Source organism: Schistocerca gregaria, chromosome 7 (assembly GCF_023897955.1).
Source record: "Schistocerca gregaria isolate iqSchGreg1 chromosome 7, iqSchGreg1.2, whole genome shotgun sequence".
Classification (NCBI taxonomy): Eukaryota; Metazoa; Arthropoda; class Insecta; order Orthoptera; family Acrididae; genus Schistocerca; species Schistocerca gregaria.
Window position 1 is genome coordinate 183,212,498 of NC_064926.1, and position 13,286 is coordinate 183,225,783.

Consider the following 13,286-nt stretch of genomic DNA (forward strand, 5'->3'; position numbering starts at 1 on the left):
CGTACTCTCCCCTTAGGTGTTCTTGTGACAGAGTTACGTTTTGTTATGGCACACTTACACAAAGTTATGAAATGCAGTACAGCTGACGCTGTACCTCTGTCTTACATTCTACGAAAGTCTCCGTCTAACACAAACCCGCGTGCTAAGCAATTCTCTCTCGTCTGTTGTGTTTAACCAGGCCACAGCCACTGCGTAACGACACATTCCGATACATGTGCAATCCTCTTACCTCTTGGCTAATTTACTGCCTCTGGCTCTCGGCATAGACAACGAAACACTGACAATATTCCACGTTTCCAACTCTTTACTGTTCCGCAACACTACAGAGCTACTTATAAACACATTAAGTTTTCTAACAGACTTTATGCGCTCTCACTCACTCACTCACTCACTCACTCACACACACACACAAACACATGGGGGTTTTACGAAAATAGTAAATATTTTAAGCAGGATAGACACCAACTGGAAGTGCAGCACAGAAATTAAAACAAGGATAGCAGTGGCAAAAGAGGCATTTTATAAGAAAAGGAGAATTTTCTGCAACAGTCTGGACAGAGAACTGAGGAAAATACTCATAAAATGTTTTGTATGGAATGTTCTTCTGTATGACACTGAAATAGGAACTTTGAGGAAGAAAGACAGAGAAAGACTGGAGGCTTTTAAGATGTGGACATAGCAGAGGATGTAAAGAATAAGTTGGATGGACTGAGTAAGAAATGAAGAGCTACTGAGAAGAGTGGGGGAGAAAAGACAGTTACTAGATGTAATGCAAAGAAGAAAAAGAAATTTGATGGGCATATATTAAGTAAGAATGACGGACTGATAAAAACAGTTTTAGAAGGTTCTGTAGAAGGGAAAAGGGAATGATGAAGGAAAAGATTTCTGACACTAGATGATGTGATGGACAGTACAACGTACAACAGCCTTAAGAAGGAAGCGATGGATTGCAGAAAATGGAGAGGCAAAGGACCTGCTAATACAGCAAAAAACTGATGATGATGAAATATTTTAAGAGGTTGTAGTATAGAGTAATGTCAACAGAATACTCCATAGAAAATGTGTCCAGTTTTTATACATAGGTTACAAACACAGAATTGTAGATGTAACCCAAACAACTACTCACTGGAGGCGTTAAGCCAAGGCAAATAATCAAGTTCAAAGTATATTTTAATAAATTCCATCTCCAACTTCAACGCACTTCTGAGTTCTCTTGTCAACAGTTCACATAACTCTTCTGAGGTCACCTTGATGGGCAGCACTATTCATAATACAATCCGTTCATCTCATGTTTACTTCATCTTTGTAGACTTACTCTTTCATGCATCCCCATAGGCACTGTTGGGTGTTTTAAGACAATATAACAACACAATGGCCCAATCAGTTGTTCATTTATCACACATACCACACTACACATTTATAGAGAAATGTCTGCTTGAAAATGTGTCTCCACAAATGCATGTGGGTTTTCACTGGCTCACCAATGTGAATTATAAGTGTTGCTGATACTATGTGGCTTCACCAGTGAGAAGTATTAATGGAATTACTCAGCACTTTTCAATTAGCCAATGACAAAACTTCAGCTGTCTACTTTTTGAAGGTGATGACTCCACTGTAAATTATAGACACAGGCTGTGAACATGTAATATCTGCCATGTTCTTGTATGTGGAACCCTGATATACCTGTAGAAATTCTGTGTGCGCTTGTTGAAGTGTTACTTTCTACCAACTGAATAATGTTTTTGGTTTCATCCGCACACTGTTCATGTACACGTTTAAATGAAATATTTCTGCTGGGTGCTGCACAAGTCTCAAAGTTTAATGAAATCACAAGTAAACACACCTACGTATGGTACTTTGTGGTTAGGAAATCATCCCGCTTTTTCTCCACAAGCAGCAGAAGTATTTCCATTACAATACCCCCACACAAATATAGTTTTGGAACATTCATTATGGGTAAACATGATGGCATGCTTAAAAGATGCAGTAATCATAGTAGAACAATTCAATTATGAAAACTCAACAACAACTTCGCAACTTAAACTTCAAAACAAAACCGACAAATGATAAATGAATAGCCACTGAAGTACTGACAAGTGAAATGAATGTGTGTGTGTGTGTGTGTGTGTGTATTTTCCGCCTCTCCTCCTCCTAAACTGCTGGATCGATTTCAACCAAACTTTGCACACATACCACTTATCACCTGGAAAGTAATATTATACAAGTAAGAGCCACCTCCCATAGGATTGGGGGTGAAAATAAAGTGACATAGTACATGGCCAGAGGGGAGGTGGGTGGAGACAGACAAAGAGGAGGGGAGAGATGGTGATGGACAGAGAGAGGGGGGGGGGGGGGGATGGGGTGGTAATGGACAGACCTGGGAGGAGATGGTGAGAGACAGGCAGAGGGGGTAAGTTGTGACAGGCAGACAGATGGTGGGAGGTAGAGATGGACACAGAGAGGAGAGAGGGGAGGAGCTGCAGACAGAAAGAGGGTGACCAGGCCCTTTAGATAGACACACAGATGTGGACCCTGAGAGGGACAGAGAGTGAGGGTGACCTAGAGACAGGCAGAGAGGAGGGGGAAAAGAGGGAGGTGTACAAGGCAGGTGTAAAATTGGAAGATGGAGATGGTAGTGAGCAGGTAGAAGATGGAAATGAGTATTGGGCTGGTGGAAGTAATGTGGGTATAAGTTACTCCTGCCACTCTTAGGGATGGGGATGGAGACGAGAAGGGGGTGACATTTAAATATGTTTTGAAACAACCTGCTGGTAAGGCTTTATTGTATTTATTTGACTTGGAATGCTTTAAAAGCCTGACTTCCAATTTGTCTATTATTTGTGCTGTTCACAGTGTCAAGCAGGTCACGAGAATGAGAAAATATTTTTGTCAGCCTGATAAGGACCAAAGAATGCCCCACATGGATGAATACTACAGATAAATTTAACATCCTTTCTGTGGTTGCATGTTGTAAAACAGCAGAAACATATATGTGATGTACACATGCGCAGACGAAGCCATAGGTAAAGAAATGTAACCATGTTTTTTTTGTGAGGGGGTGGGGAATTGTGTGTATTCAACCAAAGAGAACAGTGCAGTAATTTGAAACTTATATGGGCAGTATTATTCTACATCGACACCTAGATCTATAATCTGCAAAACCAATGTGAAGTGCATAGCAGAGGGTATGTCCCACTGTACCAGTTATTAGTTTTTCTTCCCATTCCATTCACAAACGGTGCACAGCAACAATGAATGTTTCAATGCCTCTGTGCAAGTTGTAATTATTCTAATCTTGTCCTCACAATTCCTATGTAAGTGATACGCAAGGGTTTGTAGTATAATCCAAGAGCCATCTTTTAAAGCCAGTTCTTGAGATGATGTTAGTAGACTTTCTCAGGATAGGTTATGTCTACCTTCGTCCAAAGCACTGTGCCCATTTGTGCTGCCCTTCTCGGTATACATTCAATAACTCCTGTTAACCCTGTTTGGTACTGGTCCCACACACTTGAGCAATATTCTGGAACCAGTCGCACGAGTGATTTGTAAGCAATTTCCTGTGTAGACTGATTGCAGTTCCCCAGTATTCTGCCAATAAACTTGCTTTACCCACGGCAGAGCCTATGTGATCATTTCATTTCATAGTGTCACACCCAGGTTTGTATGTGAGTGCGCGCGCGCGCTATCTGCCAATTCCTAGCTTCTGGATCTTGTCCTCGCAACATGTGTGACCTTATCTTGCGTGTAAGTGATCCGCCCCTCATTTTTAACCTTCATCCATCCATACCTCTGTCATCACTGAGGAAGGAATTAACAGTTTCCAAAGCCAGGGTAACTGTTTTGTCTTTGATGTGCAGTACTGAGAATTTCAGTTCATGAAGGTTAGAATTGGCCAGGCATTCTGTCTTCTTGTAGTTTTATTGTATGTTTTGTAGGATTTCTTACTTCATGATGTTTAACAGATTATAAATTATTATGTTGCGAAGTTATATCTGCTCAAACAACTTTTTCTGTACAGTGACCTCTTGCCTCAATATCTGTTAGTTCCAACATGTGAACCTCTATCTGACAATTTGAGTTGTTACACATTTCTCCTATCAATCATACAACACCTTTTCAAAATGAGTGAATACAAGGTTGAACGGAATTCCTAATTTGAGGAACATTCATTAAAAATAATTACAATGTATGGTTGGAAAGTTTCCTCCAGAATTCTTGGTGAAAACTAAACTGTCAACCCTGTTTCCAGAAGTACAATTGATTTTTTTTCTCCAGCATGATTTAAAAAACTCAATACTACTCCCACTCAGTATGACTTTCTCTTGAATGGTGGTTAGTAAACTTCCCATTTTTGACAAAAAGGTTTTGAAATCGGGAAGAAATGTGTAAAGTGACACAATATGAAAATATATTCTATTTAAATTCACATTTTATCACAAAACATTCCTTGTATGTAGCTTGAGGGATTGACAACATACTGACCACATGTCCTACGATCATATATCACTTCTCATACTGCCTTGTAGACAGCACTAGGACAGTTGGAGCAGGCCTATGAGCTAATCTGTGAGTGGTGTTCATGTTTTATGAAATTCTGAAATGTCAATGGAGACTTGCTGCCCTTCAAGCTCCCTTGGAATATGTTGCAACACTTGTTAAATATAATGTCAGGGTGCCACCAAGATGCAATAATTGTACTCCTCCCTCCAGAATGAATTTTCACTTTGCAGTGCAGTGTGTGCTGATTTTGAAACTTCTAGGCAGATTAAAACTGTGTACCACTCATTTTGGAAACAATCCACCCCGGCTGTGGCTAAGACATGGATCCACCATATACTTTTTTACAAGGCTGCTAATGCTGCAAGGTAAGTAGAGAACTACTTCGAAGTTAGAAGGTAGGAGATAATGTACTGGTGGAAGCAAAGTTGTGAAATCAACCAACAAAGGAATAGATTTGAACCTTCATGATTCAGAATTTTGTAATATAATTTAACCATTTGAAATAATATTAAATCCAAGATTAAATAATTTATGGATATTTTGAGTTACTGATTTTTAAAGTTTATGAAATTGTCTGAATTTTGTCATATTTTGAAATCTTTAAAAATCACTGCTTCTTAAAAACTATCTGACTACCAGACACAAAATATGCAGCATTTTATTTAATTATATGCTTATAAGCTTTTACAATATTTACACACATCAAAAAAAGTTTTGCATCACCCCGGTTCCCAGAATTGGTGAAGATAGACATTGACTGTGGATATTATTTCACAGACACAGTCCCTTTGACTGTTCAGAGATGTCACTAAACCTGCCCAAAGATATAAACAACCATGCATGAACAGCACCTATTAGACAGATGGGGTCCGACTGCCAATCAGTTCCACTCATTACACCAAGAAGGAGGTACATGGCTCATGTTGTCTGTAGTTCAACAATGCCTAGATGGTCAATACTGTGGTTTGATCATGTCCGCATTGTGACTCTGTTCCAGGAAGGGCTCTCAACAACGGACGTGACCAGGCATCTCAGAATGAACCAAAGCAATGTTATTCGGAGATGGACGAGATACAGAGCGAGACAGGAACTGTTGATAACATGCCTCGCTGAGGCCGCCCAAGGGCTACTACTGTAGTGGATGACTGCTACCTAAGGATTATGGGTTGGAGGAATCCTGACAGCAACACCACCATGTTGAATAATGCTTTTTGTGCAGCAGCAGGACGTCGTGTTACAACTCAAAATGTGCGCAATAGGCTGCATGAAGCGCAACTTCACTCCTGACGTCCATGGCGAGGTTCATCTTTGCAACCACAACACCCTGCAGTGCAAGTACAAATGGCCCCAACAACATGCTGAATGGACCACTCAGGACTGGCATCACGTTCTCTTCACCGATGAGTGTCGCATATGCCTTCAACCAGACAATCGTCGGAGACTTGTCTGGAGGCAATCCGGTCAGGCTGAACGCTTTAGACACACTGTCCAGTGAGTGCAGCAAGGTTGAGGTTCTCTGCTGCTTTGGAATGGCAGTATCTGGGGCCCGACATATGCCACTGATGGTCATGGAAGGAGCCGTAATGGCTGTACAATACGTGAATGCCATCCTCCGGCCGATAGTGCAACCATATCAGCAGCATATTGGCGAGGCATTCGTCTTCATGGACGACAATTTGAGCCCCCATCGTGCAAATCTTTTGAATGACTTCCTTCAGGATAATGACATCGCTCGACTAGACTGACCAGCATGTTCCACAGACATGAATCCTACTGAACATGCCTGAGATGGACTGAAAAGGGCTGTCTAGTGTGTCACAACGAATACAAGCTTGCATCAATGCAAGAGGACGTGTTACTGGGTATTAGAGGTACCAGTGTGTACAGGAATCTGGATCACCACCTCTGAAGGCCTCACTGTATGCTGGCACAACACGCAATGTGTGGTTTTCATAAGCAATAAAAAGTGCAGAAACGATGTTTATGTTGATCTCTATTCGCTTTCTGTGCAGGCTCCGGAACCAAGGTGATGCAATACTTTTTTTGATGTGTGCACAAAAATGCTAAATATTACAAACCAACCTGTTTTTAACTTCTTACTTTGGTATCTTCTTTCTTTTGAAAAAAGTTATGTCAGTCATACATTATTTATTAATGTGTGTGCCAAATTTCATGATGATACTCCTTTGAGAACATACTGACATAAATTTTATTTTAGTGCAATTTTTATTGCCAAGTACACAGCTGCACCCAGTTTGCAGGCTCGTTCATAAAACTTTAGTTAACATGAAATCACTGAGTACTAACTAAGCAAAGTTTAATTTATCATTTTAAAAATTTAGTACATGAATGAAAATAATCCATTTTTGAAATACAGTATAACTGAATAGATAAAAAACCTCCACACTAAGAGGCGGCAGGACCAAATACATAAAAAAGTTAAAGAAATGTGAATGCTTTTTAAGCCAAAGGCTCCTCCTCCTGGCAGAAGAGTTGAAAGAGAAGGAAGAGGAATGAAGGAAAAGGACTGGTGAGGTTTGAAAATGGGGAGAATTACAGAAAAGTCATCCAGAACCCCTGGTCAGAGGAGACTTAGTGGATGGTTTGAGAAGGAAAGACAGATTTAGGGACTGCACTGGGTGAGATTTATAAACCTGAGCAATTAAAGGTGGAAAATAGGGTAATAATCAAGGCAGAGATTACTGAATAAACTTTGTGCAGAGTTAATATAAGAGCAAAAAGCTAAGTACATTATAAGTGGTAGAGGTAGGGGATGGAGAAAAATAGATAAGTGAGAAAATAAAAGATGTAGAAAACTAAAAGGGAATAAAGATAGGAATTGTCACCGAGAAGGGATACTGAGTCCAAAGAAATTAACATAAACTAAGGCCAGATGAGCGGCGAGAACCAAGGACATGAAGTCTGCCAGTTCCCACCCACAGAGTTCTGAGATACTGGTGTTCAGGGAAGAACACAGATGGCACATGTGGTCAAACAGGCACTGAGGTCACAACTGTCAAACTGTAGAGCATGCACTGTAACACAATATTGTGTTTTGCCAGTATATACCCTTTGACTATGACCATTCATCCTAATTGATAACTTTGGGGAAGTTATACCAATGTAGAAGGTCAAACAGTATTATAGATAGTGATAGGAGTGTGCATAGGGTAAGTCTTACAGTGCTTATAGTCACAGGAGTAGGAGACAAAGGGCAGGAAAATGCATTTAGAATGAACGTAGGATCTGACCAGGATATTGTGGAGATTGTGAGGGGGCAGGCAACACGGGGTGGGAGACGATAAGCTTTATTAGGGTGTGGTGGGCAAAATGTCAGACAGAATGGAGCTCATTTCAGGGCATGATTTTAGGAAATCATAGCCTTTTCAAAGTAGAAATCCGTGGTACAGCCATGGGCACCAACATGGTACCATCCTATGCTAACCTATTTGCAGACTATCTAGAGGAATCCTTCCTAACCAACCAGAATCCTAAAATCCTGAAGTGGTTCAGATTCATTGGTGACATCTTCATGATCTGGACTGAGGGTGAGGATACAAAAGTTACGTATGTCACCATTTTTTGCCTTTGCTAGCATGAGCATCATATTCTTCAGTTGATCTATATAGACCAGACTCAACTGAAGTATGGGATATGAATTTTACATATTTCGAACTTTTTGCCTTTGATAATATTACTATCAACTGAAGAATAGGATGCTAGTAGCAGCGGAGGCGGAAAAAGCAGCACCTGTAAAATTTGTATCCCGTACTTCAGTTGACCCTCATAGGTCAACTGGCAAACAGGATACTACTGCTAACGAAGGTGAAAAATAAGACATATGTTAAATTTGTATCCTGTACTGCTGTTCACCTATACAGATCAGCAGCGGTATACAACTTGTACATGTCAAGTGAGGTTTTCCATGCTAATCTTACTTCTGCCCCCATTTTTCCTTATATCTTTTTTGCACTACTATCCTATTCTTCAGTTGAGCTATATAGGTCAACTGAAGTATAGGATGCCGAAGTGGCGTCAAATCGAAAGACTTGCACCAGGCGAACGGTCTACCCGACGGGAGGCCCTCGTCACACGACATTTCATTTCATGTTTCTTAACATTCATCTTTGCTGTTAATTGTACGCAATGCATCATCTGCTGTAACCTCTGACATCATTGGTCAAAGCCGATGGGTTGCATCCCATTCTTCAGTAATCCCCAATTTATGACCCCTCCTGTAGCAACAGGTTTCAAAAGCTTCTATTCTATTCCAGTCATCCATATTACACTTTTATACATTGATACACTCCAGACAAATACTTCCAGAAAAGACTTCCTAAACTTAAATTGGATGTTATGATCTCCCTCTTTTCCAAATAAAACATTTTCTAGCTGAGTTACTATGCGTCTGCATTTTATATCTTCCTTTCTTCGGCCATCAGTTACTTTGCTGTTCAAACTGCAAACTTTGTCTACTGCTTTCAAAAGCAGTTTTAAATTTTTGTGGATATAAAATTTCCTAGTTGATGTATGCTACCAACTTGTCATGGAGTCCTGCATCAGAGTGTGAAACTACATTCTGAACCCCATAAAGGGATGTACAGCCTGTGTGAAAATTATTTTTTACTTCTAGTTCTGTTTTTGTGAACTACACTGTTTCTCATAAATTCACACTTTTTATTAACTATTAAGACCAGTACCATTAGAGAGTTTATGTATTGGCACAGAAGTGACAGTCAAGAGGTCCCTACAAGATGTTCGATTATCAACTTAACATTGTATTCTTAATGCATGCTGCTGTAGAATAAATACTATTTTTACCTTAGTTGCATTTGTTTCTCAGATAATGCCACAGGACAGTACTGAATGAGATAATCCTATCTGCAAATCAACACAATGAGAGGGATTTTTAAGTGCAAAGCCGTCAGAACTGAACTTTTTGGTAAACTTACCCAAGTTTTGATGTCACCTCAGTTTACTAGCCATCTGCATGCAAATACCTCCTGATATCTAGGCCTACTTTAAGGTAATGTAATGTTATGTCTTTTGATTTTTTTATAACTGCATATATTGAGATTCTGTACAACCGAGGATCTGAATCTGAACAGGCACAATATTTAACAGGATCCCAGTGTTTTTTAAGGCATTTCAATCTACTGGCAAAATGAGTTGACCCATGTGAAAATTAATAGGCCTATGTGAAACTGACTCAATAAGAAACACATGGAAACCTGGTATTGAAAATTAAATGTACAATCGATGCAGGCAGAGCAAAATTTGCAATAGGTGTACTCCACAGTGAAATGATGTGCGGTAGTTCGCACTGAAGCAGACTTACAGGAAAAAGTCACATTAGCAACAGACGAAGCAGACAGAAGCAGATGGATGGTTTAATGAAAACAGACTCATTGTGAATGCCAAAAAAAACAATGTGGATCAACTTCAGACATATTATGAATAAAATAAAAACTAACCTTATAGTAGAAATGGGGTAAGTGTAAGATTGAACAAGCATCATACACTAAATTCTTGGGAGTATGGTTTGATGAACACTTAAGATGGGAAAAGCATGTAATATCATTGAACAAAAAATTAAGTCAAACATGTTATATACTCAGAATGCTTAAAAGTTCATGTAATATTAAAACAGTGTTATGTGTTTATTTTGCATTCATGCACAGTTTATAAAGATACGGTGTACAGTTTTGGGGGAACAACAGTCTAACAAAACATTCATTTAGACTACAAAAGAAGGCAGTCAGAATAATAAAAGGTATAGGATATAGAGACTCTTGTAGACACGCTTTCAAAGAATTAAAAATCATGACACTACCATCCTTATACATATATGAAAGCATATGTTTCTTAAAAGAACACGAGGAATTTTCTACATTAAACAGAGAACTTCACAACTACGAAACGAGGAATAGGAATTATTTCCACAGAGAAATTTATAAAACAGCTAGGTATCACAAAAATGTACTATACCAACCCAAAATCCTCTACAGTGCTCTCCCCAAAGAACTAAAAATAAAACCAAAACTGCACATATTTAAAAGAGAATTAAAAAACAGGTTATTGAACAGTAGTTTTTACAGTATTGAAGAGTTTATGAATCATTGACAATAAAAGCGCAGTTAATATTCCCTGACATAATAAATATGTGTAATTGCTCACATTTAAATACTTGCTGTTTCTATGAAAGTGTGAAACAGTGTTAATGTAAGAATGGAAATAATCTTTGATGTGAGAATCACTAGCTTTTTTCCCCTACTTGTATATTTTTATATTAATGTTCTTATAGTTCTATTAAAATTGTAATGTCTAAGTGACAAGTAAATTCAATTATAAATTTTCATGTACATGTATTTTAAATTGTAATGTTTATTGACAATTCCTCTGTCATTTTGATGATGTACTAAAAGGACGCTAATAAATTGAATTGAATTGATCGAGCGAAAACCAAACAATTGCCACGTGTAGAAAAACATTGCTTTCTACTATCCCACACTGAAATACCAATAATCCGCACACAGTAAAATGATGTAAGCTCCATTTCTACTCTGGTGGCCTATATGACCGGTCTTCTGTGTACTGTCGTATACCATGGGCAATAGAGAAAGAAATTAACCGATATAAGACCAGCTCTTTTATAATCAAGAATTTCGGAAGTTTAAAAATAATGTTTCTGTAGTAAGCACAACTTAAATGGGTGCCGAAAATGGTGTTTCCAACAGTTAAAAGAGTAAAACAACCTCACTCACCTGATAAAATTAGTAATATAATCACAACAACCGGGATCTACGCTGAATATTTCTTATAAAACACAGTATCCACTAGTTCCAGTTTCTCGTCTCTTCTAGTAACTATTTTATATCTGAGTCTTAATTCTTTCAAATGACACATAAAAATGTGGTGTCTTTAACAACACGTAAAACTCTGATGAATCGCTTATTCTGCCCAGCCACTATCTCCTTGTGTTATCACTAATCGGCTTCATTCTTTATATTCACTCATTAAATAGGAAGGGAAAACGTGTCAACAGTTACTCCTGTTCCAGAAGTTAGCGCCGTAAAATATAACTGACAGCTTTCACTGCACTATTGGACTGTCATTTCAACTCGTACACGTCGCGCTTCTTGGCTGGTCGAGTTATTTGACACATCTAACATCGCACACCTAACATCTGCTTTCACTTTCACTTCCAGTTCCAACACCCACAACAATTCCGTCGGAACTTCAGGGCTTATCGTGCAGTACGAAATCTCTGTGCAGCGATAACGTTAATGTAATAAATTTGTAGGTGATAAAAATGATTGTCAGTCGGTGCTGGTAAAAGAGAAAAAATGTCAATAAACGAAGATTAAACGGTAAAATACGAGCTGTGTTGGCTGTCAAATAAAACAGAAACATTGATGAATTTCGAAAAGACGTACAACCGTCCAGTAAAATAATTTTTGCGCTCGAGACTAACTGCTTCTTTCATTAACATGGAAACATATTTAAAAGCTGTCATAATTGCTACTACAGCCGCTTCGCGCATTTGCGCTAGGGCTAAATCACGGCCGCCTGTATTACAGTGACCCCTTCTATTGTACCGAATGTCATTGTCTTTCTTTTGTTAACAATAAACAAACCGAAGTCTTTGAGGTAGCCAGTAATTTCCAAACGAGATCACTTAAGAGAGATTAAAAATTATCTCGGGATGGGTAAGATGTTCCTTAAAGTTGGCTTTTTACCCGGACCTGTTGATGAAACTCATAAACAATCCAAGCAAAGGCTGTTCCAAAATTGTGCCAGCATGTTATTTTGTATGTAAGTCAGATGTAGAAATAAGATCTTGCTGTTTATGTTGTACAGGGTATTTACACCGAAATGCCTTATTTTCAGTTTGCTCGCAGCTCAAAATTAAATGAAATAGACCTATGACCTTTTGAAAAACGAGCCGTATGCCACGTTAAAAAAAATCAAACAACAACACTTTTAAGTGAACGTTTGCGGTGACATTCAATGTCTAACCCGTCTTCGGTTTCCAACCGGGTCTGCCGAAACATGTCCAGAGGGATGACACCAATGACTTTCAAAATCCGAGTATGGTGGTCATGAAGGCCCCACACTGCAATGACGAACACCCTGGCCTTCACGTAGCCCATGAACCCAGTTGTGGGCTGCCAGAAGAACGTGGAGGCCTATTCATGGATCCATCACGTCCAAGCCAGCATCCCACAAACATTCAATTCAGTGTTATCCAAACATCCACCAGCGAGGTGGCCCACCATTTTGTCGTTAAGATTGCTTCAACCTGCAGAACAGCAAATATCTTCTACATAGCTAGGTACATCTGCCTTGTGACAGTCTCATCCGCAAACATTAATGGTTCAGTTATCGTTTTACTCATGAGGCTACATCAAATGTTCACTTTTGGGCGATCTCGTACGTTTTCCTTCACACTGCGTGGATTCCGTGACCACCAAATGTTAACGTTATGCTTACACTTGGTAAGAGTGCAGGATTCCAATCAGTTCAGTATAGGCATTTCAGGTGCAAATTCATATTGCCATTGCTTGTCATTGTGCTGTATGGAGTGGAGAATCTATTAATGGATTAAACCTTGCATACCACAGCACCATTTGTGCCTTCTCCTGAACTAACATCATATTTATTCAGCCAGAGAACAATGAAATAATTAAAATGTACCAGATGTTGACAAAAACTAGGCGGCAATGTAGGTCTAACTGGCTCAAAAAATGGTGTATTTTGATGTGGACATATTGTATATTCATGAC

General features: G+C 39.1%; 1 protein-coding gene across 5 annotated transcripts in view; it reads right to left on the bottom strand.

Annotated features, from left to right (window-relative positions):
• Positions 1–12,110, bottom strand: part of LOC126281268 (N-acetylgalactosaminyltransferase 6) — a 217,584-nt gene extending 205,474 nt beyond the window's left edge. For 3 of the 5 annotated variants that reach the window (XM_049980091.1, XM_049980088.1, XM_049980087.1), the window contains exon 1: positions 11,265–12,056. The gene's annotated coding sequence lies outside the window, so the exon portion shown is untranslated. Of the gene's footprint in view, positions 1–11,264 lie in introns of all 5 variants that reach the window. The other 2 variants (XM_049980089.1, XM_049980090.1) reach the window with 2 other exon arrangements.
• Between the last annotated feature and the right edge of the window lie 1,176 nt (positions 12,111–13,286).